This window comes from Eschrichtius robustus, chromosome 7, assembly GCF_028021215.1.
Source record: "Eschrichtius robustus isolate mEscRob2 chromosome 7, mEscRob2.pri, whole genome shotgun sequence".
NCBI lineage: Eukaryota > Metazoa > Chordata > Mammalia > Artiodactyla > Eschrichtiidae > Eschrichtius > Eschrichtius robustus.
In genome coordinates this window covers 29,318,905-29,333,542 of record NC_090830.1, presented here as the reverse complement: position 1 = coordinate 29,333,542, position 14,638 = coordinate 29,318,905, and positions in this window count along the sequence as shown.

Below are 14,638 nucleotides of genomic sequence, written 5' to 3'. Positions count from 1 at the left end.
AAATAAAAAGTAAATTACAAATATGAACAAGAAGTAATGAGACATAAACTTAAAGGGCTTTTTCCTGGCACATTCCATTTTAATTTACAACCTAGAACACCACTTCCATTAAGGCTCTGTTTCCCTAGTAACCAAATTTGGTAAAGGAGAAATGCTGCCACCTTGTGGCCGTTTCCTGCAAGAGCAGCTTTAAACTCACAGCTAATGGTCACTTAACATTCACAAGGACTCAGGGCTGTAAGGACACCTGCCCTAAAAAATTGTGCTGAAGTAGGGAATGGACAAAAAATTTCAAAACAGGCAAATGTTTCAAGAAGAGAATATGAAGAGTTACGTTTTACTGACGCTCTTTAAAAAAAAAGGAAAATGGATAAAAGCTCAACCTCAGGGAGTGTTAGACCCATGCAATCTAATCTACAAAAAGTTTTCAACTTACACCAATCGACTGACCATCAGCAAAAAGTCTACGAACAATAAATGCTGAAGGGGTTTTAGAGAACTGTGAACCCTCTACCTGCTGTTGAGGCGTAAAAGGGTAACAGCCAATAATGAGAATAGAAAGGAGCTGTGTTTAAAAGTAAAAATGGAGATAACATTCAATCCAGCAGGCACGCCATTGGACCTCTCACCTGAGAAGACAAGAATCGAGAAGACACAGGCCGCAAAAGCTGCAGTGCAGCCTTATTCACAATAGCCAAGACCGTGAAGCAATCAAAATATCCAACAAGAGGTGAATGGATAAAGAAGAAGTGGTCCATGTACACAATGGAATATTAGCCATGGAAAACAATGAACCATTGCTCTCTGAGGCACCACAAATGAGTCTGGAGATAATCACGAAACATGAGGTAAGTCCAAAAGCAAAAGACCTATATTCTATGATATCACTTATAGGCGTTATCTAATAACTGACACAAATGAACATATTTCCACAGAGAAAGACACTCACAGACTTAGAAAACAAACTATGCTCATCTAAAAGGAAAGGTGGGGGGAATGGATAAATTAAGATTAGTGTTACTATATGTATACAAACACATATTATATACATATCTCAAAAAGACCGACCATATAGCAAGGGAGGTCTGCGGAACATTCTGTAACATTTTACATGGGAAGAGGATCTGTACTTGAATAGACATATATAATCTACAAATGAACCAGATTGTGTACACCTAGGACAAACAATATTCTAAGCTTTACCACAATTAAAAAAAATTTTAAAACCAAGAAGAAATAATGAGACATAAACTTATGGGGGTATCTCCATGCACATTCCAATGTAATTTACAACCTAGGAACACGACTTCCAGAAAGGCTCTGCTGCCCTAGAAACCAGATTTGGGAATGGAGAAATGCTGCCTGCTTGAGGTCACTTCCCACAACAGCAGCTTTAAACCCATTTCTAAAGGTCAATAAATATTCACCAAACTTGCAGTTCGGGAAATGACACCTGCTCTCTAAAAAAACTCTGGGGTGGAAAATCGACCAAAAAATTCAAAAGAGGGCAACCTTCTAAGAAGACAATTTCAAGAGTTATAATGTACTCCCATTTGTTTCCTTTTTGTAACAGAAAAGAAAACGGCGGAGAAAAATAATGAGTTTTACGAATTTTCAAAGACATGTAAACCCAAATTACAAAAACCTATCAGCTCACAGCAGCCAGTAGGGCCATTAGCATAAATGCTGCAAACAATAAATGCTGAAGCGATTGTGGAGAAATGCGTACCCTCGATTCTAAGGGGGACGTGGTAAGAGCCACTAATGAAAACACAAAGGAGGTGCTTTGAAAAGGGAAACACGGTGCTACCAGTCAATGAATCACACCCACTGCTGGGCCTATCACCTGAGAAAATGAGAATCAAAAAGTCACAGGCTGGCAATCCTGCACTCCAACAATATTTACCATAGCCAACACTTGGAAGAAATGAAAATGTCCATCAACCGAGGAATGCACAAAGTAGAAGTGGTCCACGTACACAGTGGAAAATTACTCCAATAAAAAATAAAAATTACATTTAAAAATCCAACAAAAGTAAGGAGACATCAGCTTGTGTAGGTTTCTCCAGGCACACTCCACTCTAATTTTTAACCGAGAAACACCACAGGCCGCAAGGGCTTTTCCCTAGTTACCAGGGTGGGGAACATAGAAAGGCTGCTGCCCTCTGGCAGTTACCTGCAAAAGCAGCTTTAAAGCCCGTGCTAATGGTCATTTCATAGGAACAAGTACTGCAGAACTGTAAATGAAACTTGCCCTCAAAATGTCTTGAGGGAGGTAATGGCCAAAATATTTCAAATGGTGACACATACTTTAAGAAAACACTTTGAAGAAATAAGCTCTAATCATAGCTGGAAAAATAAAAAGGACATGTCTAAAAGCTCAATTTCAACGCATTATGAGACACATGCAAATTCAACCACAAAGAGGTATCAGCTCACACCACTCAGAATAACCATCAGCAAAAACTACAAAGAATAAATGCTGAAGGTGCTGGGAAGAAATGCATACCCTCAACTTTATGTGGGACGTAACCTGGAAAGAGCCACTAAAGAGAACAGAATAGAGGTGCCTTTAAAAGGTAAACATTGAGCTACCATAGGATCCAGCAGACCTATTCCTGGACCTATAAACTAAGAAGACAGAATTGGAAGGACACAGGTACGCAAATCTGCATTGCATAGTATTCCCATAGCCAAGATACGGAAGTAACCAAAAAGTCCACCGACAGATGGGCGGACAAAGAAGAACTGCTACCTGTACAGATGGAATATGAGCTAGTGAAAAATGAAACAATGCCATTTGCAGCACCATAGATGAGTCTAGACGTAATCACGCCACCTGTAGTAAGTGAGAAAGCAAAAGACACATATCCTATCATATCACTTTTAGGAGTTACTTAAAAATTGATACCAATGAAGATATTTCCACAAAGAGAGGCAATCGCAGATTCATTTAAAAACTTATGGTTCACCAAATAGAAAGGGATGAGGATTGGATACATTACCATATTGGGGTTAACAGAGATATACAAACCATGTGAAATATATAACCACCAAAGACGTACGGAAGACCAGGAGAAGACTACTCAACATTCCGTCATAACCTACATGAGAAAAGGATGCGAGGAAGAATAGATACCTGTATATGTGTGAAAGAACCACATCTTGCACACCTTGAGCAAACAAACCATTGTAATCAAATTTGCTGGGATAAAAAATAAAAAGTAAATTACAAATATGAACAAGAAGTAATGAGACATAAACTTAAAGGGCTTTTTCCTGGCATATTCCATTCTAATATACAACCTAGAACACCACTTCCATTAAGGCTCTGTTTCCCTAGTAACCAAATTTGGTAAAGGAGAAATGCTGCCACCTTGTGGCCGTTTCCTGCAAGAGCAGCTTTAAACTCACAGCTAATGGTCACTTAAAATTCACAAAGACTCAGGGCTGTAAAGAACACCTGCCCTAAAATACTGTGCTGAAGTAGGGAGTGGACAATAAAATTCAAAACAGGCAAATGTTTCAAGAAGAGATTATGAAGAGTTAAGTTTTACTCACACTGTTTTTTTAAAAAAAAGGAACATGGATAAAAGCTCAACCTCAGGGAGTGTTAGACGCATGCAATCTAATCTACAAAAAGTTTCAACTTACACCAGTCGACTGACCATCAGCAAAAAGTCTACAAAAAATAAATGCTGAAGGGGTTTTACAGAACTGTGTACCCTCAACCTGCTGGTGAGACGTAAAAGGATAACAGCCAATAATGAGAACAGAAAGGAGCTGTGTTTAAAAGTAAAAATGTAGGTACCATTCAATCCAGCAGCCACACCATTGGACCTCTCACCTGAGAAGACAAGAATCGAGAAGACACAGGCCGCAAAAGCTGCAGTGCAGCCTTATTCACAATAGCCAAGACAGTGAAGCAATCAAAATATCCAACAAGAGGTGAATGGATAAAGACGAAGTGGTCCATGTACACAATGGAATATTGGCCATGGAAAACAATGAACCATTGCTCTCTGAGGCACCACAAATGAGTCTGGAGATAATCATGAATCATGAGGTAAGTCGGAAAGCAAAAGACCTATATTCTATGATATCACTTATAGGCGTTATCTAATAACTGACACAAATGAACATATTTCCACAGAGATAGACACTCACAGACTTAGAAAACAAACTATGCTCATCTAAAAGGAAAGGTGGGGGGAATGGATAAATTAAGATTAGTGTTACTATATGTATACAAATACATATTATATACATATCTCAAAACTACCGACCATATAGCAAGGGAGGTCTGCAGAACCCTGTGTAACATTTTACATGGGAAGAGGATCTGTACTTGAATAGACATATATAATCTACAAATGAACCAGATTGTGTACACCTAGGACAAACAATATTCTAAGCTTTACTCCAATTTAAAAAATTTTTTATACCAAGAAGAAATAATGAGACATAAACTTAGGGGCGTTTCTCCATGCACATTCCAACGTAATTTACAACCTAGGAACTCGACTTCCAGAAAGGCTCTGCTGCCCTAGTACCCAGATTTGGGAATGGAGAAATGCTGCCTGCTTGAGGCCACTTCCCACAAATCAGCTTTAAACCCATTGCTAAAGGTCACTAAATATTCACCAAACTTGCAGTTCGGTAAATGACACCTGCTCTCTAAAAAAATTCTGGGGTGGAAAATTGACCAAAAAATTCAAAAGAGGGCAACCTTCCAAGAAGACCATATCAAGAGTTATATTGTACTCCCAACTGTTTCCTTTTTTTAACAGAAAAGAAAACGGCGGAGATAAATGATGAGTTTTACGAATTTTCAGAGACATGCAAACCCAAATTACAAAAACCTATCAGCTCACAGCAGCCAGAAGGGCCATTAGCATAAATGCTGCAAACAATAAATGCTGAAACGATTGTGGAGAAATGTGTACCCTCGATTCTAAAGGGGACGTGGTAAGTGCCACTAATGAAAACACAAAGAAGGTGCTTTGAAAAGGGAAACACGGTGCTACCAGTCAGTCAATCACAACCACTGCTTGGCCTATCACCTGAGAAAATGAGAATCAAAAAGTCACAGGCTGGCAATCCTGCACTAAAACAATATTTACCATAGCCAAGACTTGGAAGCAATGAAAATGTCCATCAACCGAGGAATGCACAAAGTAGAAGTGGTCCACGTACACAGTGGAAAATTACTCCAATAAAAAATAAAACTTACATTTAAAAATCCAACGAAAGTAAGGAAACATCAGCTTGTGTGGGTTTGTCCAGGCACACTCCACGCTAATTTATAACCGAGAAACACCACAGGGTGCAAGGGCTTTTCCCGAGTTACCAGGGTGGGGAACATAGAAAGGCTGCTGCCCTCTGGCAGTTACCTGCAAAAACAGCTTTAAGCCTGTGCTAATGGTCATTTCATAGGAACAAGTACTGCAGAACTGTAAATGAAACCTGCCCTCAAAATGTCTTGAGGGAGGTAATGGCCAATACATTTCAAAATGTGACACATACTTTAAGAGAACACTTTGAAGAACTAAGGGGTAATCACAGCTTGAAAAATAAAAAAGGGCATGCCTTCAAGCTCATTTTCAATGGATTATGAGGCACGTGCGAATTCAACCACAAAGAGGTATCAGATCACACTTGTCAGAATAACCACCAGCAAGAAAACTACAAACAATAAATGCTGAAGGTGTTGTAGAGAAATGCATACCCTCAACTTCAAGGGGGACGTAACTTGGAAAGGGCCACGAACTAGAACAGAATGGAGGTGCCTTAAAAAGGTAAACATTGAGCTACCATATGATCCAGCAGGCCCACTCCTCGACCTATAATCTAAGAGGAGAGAATTGGAAAGACAGAGGCAGGAAATCTGCATTGCACAGTATTACAATAGCCAAGATATGGAAGTAACCAAAAAGGCCACCAACAGATGGATGGACAAAGAAGAACACCTCCATGTACAGATGGAATATTCGCTAGTGAAAAAAATGAAACAATGCCATTTGCAGCACCATAGATGAGTCTAGACGTAATCATGCCACCTGTAGTAAGTGAGAAAGCAAAAGACACATATCCTATCATACCACTTTTAGGAGTTACTTAAAAATTGATACCAATGAAGATATTTCAACAGAGAGAGGCAATCGCAGATTCATTTGAAAACTTATGGTTCACCAAATAGAAAGGGATGAGGATTGGATACATTACCATATTGGGGTTAACAGAGATATACAAACCATGTGAAATATATAACCACCAAAGACGTACGGAAGACCAGGAGAAGACTACTCAACATTCTGTCATAACCTAAATGGGAAAAGGATGCGAGGAAGAATAGATACACATATATGTGTGAAAGAACCACATCTTGCACACCAAGAAGAAACAAACCATTGTAATCAAATTTGCTGGGATAAAAAATTAAAAGTAAATTACAAATATGAACAAGAAGTAATGAGACATAAACTTAAAGGGCTTTTTCCTGGCACATTCCATTTTAATTTACAACCTAGAACACCACTTCCATTAAGGCTCTGTTTCCCTAGTAACCAAATTTGGTAAAGGAGAAATGCTGCCACCTTGTGGCCGTTTCCTGCAAGAGCAGCTTTAAAGTCACAGCTAATGGTCACTTAACATTCACAAGGACTCAGGGCTGTAAGGACACCTGCCATAAAAAATTGTGCTGAAGTAGGGAATGGACAAAAATTTTCAAAACAGGCAAATGTTTCAAGAAGAGAATATGAAGAGTTACGTTTTACTGACGCTCTTTAAAAAAAAAAGGAAAATGGATAAAAGCTCAACCTCAGGGAGTGTTAGACCCATGCAATCTAATCTACAAAAAGTTTTCAACTTACACCAATCGACTGACCATCAGCAAAAAGTCTACGAACAATAAATGCTGAAGGGGTTTTAGAGAACTGTGAACCCTCTACCTGCTGTTGAGACGTAAAAGGGTAACAGCCAATAATGAGAATAGAAAGGAGCTGTGTTTAAAAGTAAAAATGGAGATACCATTCAATCCAGCAGGCACGCCATTGGACCTCTCACCTGAGAAGACAAGAATCGAGAAGACACAGGCCGCAAAAGCTGCAGTGCAGCCTTATTCACAATAGCCAAGACCGTGAAGCAATCAAAATATCCAACAAGAGGTGAATGGATAAAGAAGAAGTGGTCCATGTACACAATGGAATATTAGCCATAGAAAACAATGAACCATTGCTCTCTGAGGCACCACAAATGAGTCTGGAGATAATCACGAAACATGAGGTAAGTCCAAAAGCAAAAGACCTATATTCTATGATATCACTTATAGGCGTTATCTAATAACTGACACAAATGAACATATTTCCACAGAGAAAGACACTCACAGACTTAGAAAACAAACTATGCTCATCTAAAAGGAAAGGTGGGGGGAATGGATAAATTAAGATTAGTGTTACTATATGTATACAAACCCATATTATATACATATCTCAAAAAGACCGACCATATAGCAAGGGAGGTCTGCGGAACATTCTGTAACATTTTACATGGGAAGAGGATCTGTACTTGAATAGACATATATAATCTACAAATGAACCAGATTGTGTACACCTAGGACAAACAATATTCTAAGCTTTACCACAATTAAAAAAAATTTTAAAACCAAGAAGAAATAATGAGACATAAACTTATGGGGGTTTCTCCATGCACATTCCAATGTAATTTACAACCTAGGAACACGACTTCCAGAAAGGCTCTGCTGCCCTAGAAACCAGATTTGGGAATGGAGAAATGCTGCCTGCTTGAGGCCACTTCCCACAACAGCAGCTTTAAACCCATTTCTAAAGGTCAATAAATATTCACCAAACTTGCAGTTCGGGAAATGACACCTGCTCTCTAAAAAAACTCTGGGGTGGAAAATCGACCAAAAAATTCAAAAGAGGGCAACCTTCTAAGAAGACAATTTCAAGAGTTATAATGTACTCCCATTTGTTTCCTTTTTGTAACAGAAAAGAAAACGGAGGAGAAAAATAATGAGTTTTACGAATTTTCAAAGACATGCAAACCCAAATTACAAAAACCTATCAGCTCACAGCAGCCAGTAGGGCCATTAGCATAAATGCTGCAAACAATAAATGCTGAAGCGATTGTGGAGAAATGCGTACCCTCGATTCTAAGGGGGACGTGGTAAGAGCCACTAATGAAAACACAAAGGAGGTGCTTTGAAAGGGGAAACACGGTGCTACCAGTCAATGAATCACACCCACTGCTGGGCCTATCACCTGAGAAAATGAGAATCAAAAAGTCACAGGCTGGCAATCCTGCACTCCAACAATATTTACCATAGCCAACACTTGGAAGAAATGAAAATGTCCATCAACCGAGGAATGCACAAAGTAGAAGTGGTCCACGTACACAGTGGAAAATTACTCCAATAAAAAATAAAAATTACATTTAAAAATCCAACAAAAGTAAGGAGACATCAGCTTGTGTGGGTTTCTCCAGGCACACTCCACTCTAATTTTTAACCGAGAAACACCACAGGCCGCAAGGGCTTTTCCCTAGTTACCAGGGTGGGGAACATAGAAAGGCTGCTGCCCTCTGGCAGTTACCTGCAAAAGCAGCTTTAAAGCCCGTGCTAATGGTCATTTCATAGGAACAAGTACTGCAGAACTGTAAATGAAACTTGCCCTCAAAATGTCTTGAGGGAGGTAATGGCCAAAATATTTCAAATGGTGACACATACTTTAAGAAAACACTTTGAAGAAATAAGCTCTAATCATAGCTGGAAAAATAAAAAGGACATGTCTAAAAGCTCAATTTCAACGCATTATGAGACACATGCAAATTCAACCACAAAGAGGTATCAGCTCACACCACTCAGAATAACCATCAGCAAAAACTGCAAAGAATAAATGCTGAAGGTGCTGGGAAGAAATGCATACCCTCAACTTTATGTGGGACGTAACCTGGAAAGAGCCACTAAAGAGAACAGAATAGAGGTGCCTTTAAAAGGTAAACATTGAGCTACCATAGGATCCAGCAGACCTATTCCTGGACCTATAAACTAAGAAGACAGAATTGGAAGGACACAGGTATGCAAATCTGCATTGCATAGTATTACAATAGCCAAGATACGGAAGTAACCAAAAAGTCCACCGACAGATGGGCGGACAAAGAAGAACTGCTACCTGTACAGATGGAATATGAGCTAGTGAAAAAATGAAACAATGCCATTTGCAGCACCATAGATGAGTCTAGACGTAATCACGCCACCTGTAGTAAGTGAGAAAGCAAAAGACACATATCCTATCATATCACTTTTAGGAGTTACTTAAAAATCGATACCAATGAAGATATTTCCACAGAGAGAGGCAATCGCAGATTCATTTAAAAACGTATGGTTCACCAAATAGAAAGGGATGAGGATTTGATACATTACCATATTGGGGTTAACAGAGATATACAAACCATGTGAAATATATAACCACCAAAGACGTACGGAAGACCAGGAGAATACTACTAAACAGTGTGCCATAACCTACATGGGAAAAGGATGCGAGGAAAAATAGATACCTGTATATGTGTGAAAGAACCACATCTTGCACACCTAGAGCAAACAAACCATTGTAATCAAATTTGCTGGGATAAAAAAGAAAAAGTAAATTACAAATATGAACAAGAAGTAATGAGACATAAACTTAAAGGGCTTTTTCCTGGCATATTCCATTCTAATATACAACCTGGAACACCACTTCCATTAAGGCTCTGTTTCCCTCGTAACCAAATTTGGTAAAGGAGAAATGATGCCACCTTGTGGCCGTTACCTGCAAGAGCAGCTTTAAACTCACAGCTAATGGTCACTTAACATTCACAAAGACTCAGGGCTGTAAGGACACCTGCCCTAAAAAATTGTGCTGAAGTAGGGAATGGAGAAAAAAATTCAAAACAGGCAAATGTTTCAAGAAGAGATTATGAAGAATTAAGTTTTACTCACACTCTTTTTTTAAAAAAAAGGAACATGGATAAAAGCTCAACCTCAGGGAGTGTTAGACAAATGCAATCTAACCTACAAAAAGTTTCAACTTACACCAATCGACTGACCATCAGCAAAAAGTCTACAAACAATAAATGCTGAAGGGGTTTTACAGAACTGTGTACCCTCAACCTGCTGGTGAGACGTAAAAGGATAACAGCCAATAATGAGAACAGAAAGGAGCTGTGTTTAAAAGTAAAAATGGAGGTACCATTCAATCCAGCAGGCGCACCATTGGACCTCTCACCTGAGAAGACAAGAATCGAGAAGACACAGGCCGCAAAAGCTGCAGTGCAGCCTTATTCACAATAGCCAAGACAGTGAAGCAATCAAAATATCCAACAAGAGGTGAATGGATAAAGAAGAAGTGGTCCATGTACACAATGGTATATTAGCCATGGAAAACAATGAACCATTGCTCTCTGAGGCACCACAAATGAGTCTGGAGATAATCATGAAACATGAGGTAAGTCGGAAAGCAAAAGACCTATATTCTATGATATCACTTATAGGCGTTATCTAATAACTGACACAAATGAACATATTTCCACAGAGAAAGACACTCACAGACTTAGAAAACAAACTATGCTCATCTAAAAGGAACGGTGGGGGGAATGGATAAATTAAGATTAGTGTTACTATATGTATACAAACACATATTATATACATATCTCAAAACTACCGACCATAAAGCAAGGGAGGTCTGCGGAACCCTGTGTAACATTTTACATGGGAAGAGGATCTGTACTTGAATAGACATATATAATCTACAAATGAACCAGATTGTGTACACCTAGGACAAACAATATTCTAAGCTTTACTCAAATTTTAAAAAAAAATTTATACCAAGAAGAAATAATGAGACATAAACTTATGGGCTTTTCTCCATGCACATTCCAACGTAATTTACAGCCTAGGAACACGACTTCCAGAAAGGCTCTGCTGCCCTAGTACCCAGATTTGTGAATGGAGAAATGCTGCCTGCTTGAGGCCACTTCCCGCAAATCAGCTTTAAACCCATTGCTAAAGGTCACTAAATATTCACCAAACTTGCAGTTCGGTATATGACACCTGCTCTCTAAAAAAATTCTGGGGTGGAAAATTGACCAAAAAATTCAAAAGAGGGCAACCTTCCAAGAAGACCATATCAAGAGTTATATTGTACTCCCAACTGTTTCCTTTTTTTAACAGAAAAGAAAACGGCGGAGATAAATGATGAGTTTTACGAATTTTCAGAGACATGCAAACCCAAATTACAAAAACCTATCAGCTCACAGCAGCCAGAAGGGCCATTAGCATAAATGCTGCAAACAATAAATGCTGAAACGATTGTGGAGAAATGTGTACCCTCGATTCTAAAGGGGACGTGGTAAGTGCCACTAATGAAAACACAAAGAAGGTGCTTTGAAAAGGGAAACACGGTGCTACCAGTCAGTCAATCACAACCACTGCTTGGCCTATCACCTGAGAAAATGAGAATCAAAAAGTCACAGGCTGGCAATCCTGCACTAAAACAATATTTACCATAGCCAAGACTTGGAAGCAATGAAAATGTCCATCAACCGAGGAATGCACAAAGTAGAAGTGGTCCACGTACACAGTGGAAAATTACTCCAATAAAAAATAAAACTTACATTTAAAAATCCAACGAAAGTAAGGAAACATCAGCTTGTGTGGGTTTGTCCAGGCACACTCCACGCTAATTTATAACCGAGAAACACCACAGGGTGCAAGGGCTTTTCCCGAGTTACCAGGGTGGGGAACATAGAAAGGCTGCTGCCCTCTGGCAGTTACCTGCAAAAACAGCTTTAAGCCTGTGCTAATGGTCATTTCATAGGAACAAGTACTGCAGAACTGTAAATGAAACCTGCCCTCAAAATGTCTTGAGGGAGGTAATGGCCAATACATTTCAAAATGTGACACATACTTTAAGAGAACACTTTGAAGAACTAAGGGGTAATCACAGCTTGAAAAATAAAAAAGGGCATGCCTTCAAGCTCATTTTCAATGGATTATGAGGCACGTGCGAATTCAACCACAAAGAGGTATCAGATCACACTTGTCAGAATAACCACCAGCAAGAAAACTACAAACAATAAATGCTGAAGGTGTTGTAGAGAAATGCATACCCTCAACTTCAAGGGGGACGTAACTTGGAAAGGGCCACGAACTAGAACAGAATGGAGGTGCCTTAAAAAGGTAAACATTGAGCTACCATATGATCCAGCAGGCCCACTCCTCGACCTATAATCTAAGAGGAGAGAATTGGAAAGACAGAGGCAGGAAATCTGCATTGCACAGTATTACAATAGCCAAGATATGGAAGTAACCAAAAAGGCCACCAACAGATGGATGGACAAAGAAGAACACCTCCATGTACAGATGGAATATTCGCTAGTGAAAAAAATGAAACAATGCCATTTGCAGCACCATAGATGAGTCTAGACGTAATCATGCCACCTGTAGTAAGTGAGAAAGCAAAAGACACATATCCTATCATACCACTTTTAGGAGTTACTTAAAAATTGATACCAATGAAGATATTTCAACAGAGAGAGGCAATCGCAGATTCATTTGAAAACTTATGGTTCACCAAATAGAAAGGGATGAGGATTGGATACATTACCATATTGGGGTTAACAGAGATATACAAACCATGTGAAATATATAACCACCAAAGACGTACGGAAGACCAGGAGAAGACTACTCAACATTCTGTCATAACCTAAATGGGAAAAGGATGCGAGGAAGAATAGATACACATATATGTGTGAAAGAACCACATCTTGCACACCAAGAAGAAACAAACCATTGTAATCAAATTTGCTGGGATAAAAAATTAAAAGTAAATTACAAATATGAACAAGAAGTAATGAGACATAAACTTAAAGGGCTTTTTCCTGGCACATTCCATTTTAATTTACAACCTAGAACACCACTTCCATTAAGGCTCTGTTTCCCTAGTAACCAAATTTGGTAAAGGAGAAATGCTGCCACCTTGTGGCCGTTTCCTGCAAGAGCAGCTTTAAAGTCACAGCTAATGGTCACTTAACATTCACAAGGACTCAGGGCTGTAAGGACACCTGCCATAAAAAATTGTGCTGAAGTAGGGAATGGACAAAAATTTTCAAAACAGGCAAATGTTTCAAGAAGAGAATATGAAGAGTTACGTTTTACTGACGCTCTTTAAAAAAAAAAGGAAAATGGATAAAAGCTCAACCTCAGGGAGTGTTAGACCCATGCAATCTAATCTACAAAAAGTTTTCAACTTACACCAATCGACTGACCATCAGCAAAAAGTCTACGAACAATAAATGCTGAAGGGGTTTTAGAGAACTGTGAACCCTCTACCTGCTGTTGAGACGTAAAAGGGTAACAGCCAATAATGAGAATAGAAAGGAGCTGTGTTTAAAAGTAAAAATGGAGATACCATTCAATCCAGCAGGCACGCCATTGGACCTCTCACCTGAGAAGACAAGAATCGAGAAGACACAGGCCGCAAAAGCTGCAGTGCAGCCTTATTCACAATAGCCAAGACCGTGAAGCAATCAAAATATCCAACAAGAGGTGAATGGATAAAGAAGAAGTGGTCCATGTACACAATGGAATATTAGCCATAGAAAACAATGAACCATTGCTCTCTGAGGCACCACAAATGAGTCTGGAGATAATCACGAAACATGAGGTAAGTCCAAAAGCAAAAGACCTATATTCTATGATATCACTTATAGGCGTTATCTAATAACTGACACAAATGAACATATTTCCACAGAGAAAGACACTCACAGACTTAGAAAACAAACTATGCTCATCTAAAAGGAAAGGTGGGGGGAATGGATAAATTAAGATTAGTGTTACTATATGTATACAAACCCATATTATATACATATCTCAAAAAGACCGACCATATAGCAAGGGAGGTCTGCGGAACATTCTGTAACATTTTACATGGGAAGAGGATCTGTACTTGAATAGACATATATAATCTACAAATGAACCAGATTGTGTACACCTAGGACAAACAATATTCTAAGCTTTACCACAATTAAAAAAAATTTTAAAACCAAGAAGAAATAATGAGACATAAACTTATGGGGGTTTCTCCATGCACATTCCAATGTAATTTACAACCTAGGAACACGACTTCCAGAAAGGCTCTGCTGCCCTAGAAACCAGATTTGGGAATGGAGAAATGCTGCCTGCTTGAGGCCACTTCCCACAACAGCAGCTTTAAACCCATTTCTAAAGGTCAATAAATATTCACCAAACTTGCAGTTCGGGAAATGACACCTGCTCTCTAAAAAAACTCTGGGGTGGAAAATCGACCAAAAAATTCAAAAGAGGGCAACCTTCTAAGAAGACAATTTCAAGAGTTATAATGTACTCCCATTTGTTTCCTTTTTGTAACAGAAAAGAAAACGGAGGAGAAAAATAATGAGTTTTACGAATTTTCAAAGACATGCAAACCCAAATTACAAAAACCTATCAGCTCACAGCAGCCAGTAGGGCCATTAGCATAAATGCTGCAAACAATAAATGCTGAAGCGATTGTGGAGAAATGCGTACCCTCGATTCTAAGGGGGACGTGGTAAGAGCCACTAA